The sequence below is a fragment of the Palaemon carinicauda genome, chromosome 5 (assembly GCF_036898095.1).
Source record: "Palaemon carinicauda isolate YSFRI2023 chromosome 5, ASM3689809v2, whole genome shotgun sequence".
Classification (NCBI taxonomy): Eukaryota; Metazoa; Arthropoda; class Malacostraca; order Decapoda; family Palaemonidae; genus Palaemon; species Palaemon carinicauda.
In genome coordinates, this window is record NC_090729.1 from 7,840,278 (window position 1) to 7,842,777 (window position 2,500).

The window sequence follows — 2,500 nt, forward strand, 5'->3', positions numbered from 1 at the left end:
TTAGTGAACCTGTATCTATGAGGCTATTTGTTTTAATCGCATGTTAGCAAGAGTAGTGAGGGTGATACAAAACATTCTAGAAGGTTTGCCAGAAGAAAATTTGACAGAGAATAATCCTCCATAATCTTGACTGGTAACAGCAAAGTTGAGGGGAAAGCAAAGACAGCAGAACAGAAGATTTGTCAGATGTTGGTAGTGTTGGGGAGAAGGGCACCAACGTGTGGAGTGCCGCACCCAAGGTTTTCCTTGCAGTTATACTTATCTATCCTCTGGTCATCTGTCTCGTGAGTGCCCAACAAAAAATGACAACAGCTGCCGGGCTGTTGTGCACCATCCTCTGCTCATTATCCGAAGAAGAGGCTGAGGAAGAGAAAGCCGAGGGAGATCTACACACAAACATCACCCAACCCTGCTTGACAGCTGAAGCAGTAGTCGACGAAAAAGTGAGTGCGATGGACGGGACCTAACGGGTATGCAAGCAGGAGCACCTTCGTGGGTACCCCAAATGTCAACCTCAGGGCAATAGAGATAGCAGTAGGGTGCAACGGTATTGCAAGCGAAGTCACTTGCCTATTTGGCGATGGACGTTTTGGTGTAAAATCATTGAACAAAATTATAATATTTCAGTAATAAAAGAAAAGATGATATACATATTTAGAAACAGGAAAATTAGATCTCTCTTTGTTTAGCTTTTTGTTCAGGCGCCTGTTTCTCTGAGTTTAGCTAGTCAGTCAGTCCTTAGAGCCAACGAGTAAATGGATGATGAACTCCTCAATTTTTCCTTGTGACTTGAAACCTTTACCAGAGAAGGTTAAATGAGGAAGAATTCACAAACAATAGATCTGAGGCAGCCCATCGCCAACTGGAATACAACGTTCAAACAGAGGGGTACCTTGGGGGAATGTACTTGGCATAATCTTATTCTGTATCAGTACTTTTGGTCTATCGAAAATACTACAAAGGCATGGTGTGAAGTTCAATCTATTAGTGGAAGACACAATTTTACTTCTACACAAATGATATAAACAACATTACTGAAACTATAAACCGAATCCTTGATGGCGTGGGAGAATGATTGACAATTAAACAACTTAAATTTGGTGAGATTAAGAATGAATTTATTGTGGTGGGAAAGAGATACACAGTGAGAAGCTCAGGTGATATTCAAATAAACAAATATTGACTCAGTGTTGATATCTAGTTAAGTTCGTTGACCTAGGCGTATTTCTTGAATGCTGCTTGTCTCTTAATGCCCAAATGAATAATGTAGTAAAAATGCTGATTAGAATTTAAGAAATATTACTTTTTAAAAACTATCTGGATGAATGTTCCGTAAAGAAACTTCTGATAAACTGTGTGATTCCCACAAATGACTACTGTAACTCATTCCACTATAATCTGCCAAAAGTAGAACTTAAGAAATTAGAAAAACATGATAAACACTGGCTGCCAATTAAAGCGAAAATAGAGTTTAAAATATATACAATAACCCACCAAGTTATCAGAACCAGAATTTCAAAATACCTAAAACAGTTGGTACATATTGTGCAACCAACGAATCGTGTTGACGCGAGAATAGTTACAGATGATTTCAAATTATGAGAACAGATATATGTCTGCTACTGCAGGCTCTACAGCCTATATATATGCAACCCCAAGACTATACGAAAGGCTCCCACGAGACATCTGAATAATTGAAGATATCAATGCTTTCAATAGGAAACTTGAGACTTTCCTACTCTGCCAGTGTTTAGATAGTGATGATCAAACAGTAAGCGAGCAATACACATAGTGAAATATCAAATGCTCCGGTATGAACATCATAAAACGATCATTGAGGTCCTGTACAGAGTAGGTCTCCCCTGCTTTATAGGAACAAATAAGGCGCCCTTTAAGTAAAAGTAAATTAAAATCCCTTCATATACAAATTAATAGATAGCCTGCATAAAGAAAAGATAGGTAGAGATGCTTATCAAGAAAAGTTACTGGCCAGTCATGAACCACTACAAAAATAAGAAATATGGAGATACAGGCAAAACAAAAAATATTAAACCGTTCTTAGATTGGAAATCATGGAACCTATCGAGTACTTTAGATCCTTGTTCATAATTATCAAATCAACTAAATAAATCGACATTAAACATTTTAGATTTTTTAGTGTACAGTATATTTTTAAATTTCTATGAGCCTCGTCTTACTTTTCAATTAAAATTTTAATGTTTTGAGTGGTTTCCAAAAATTTAGTAGATTCAACATATTGACAGGCAACAATGCGTCACTTGCTCAGAAGAGTGGCAGTGCCACTCGAACTCTCACAAGATCTACTGTATAGAGTACTCGCCTGAGAGTATGTCGCTGTGCCCATTTATTCACGAACATTTTGTGATAAAATAAGAAAGGGTTTATTTTGATATCTCGTTAGTTTTCGACATGGAATGTATATAAATATATATATATATATATATATATATATATATATATATATATATATATATATATA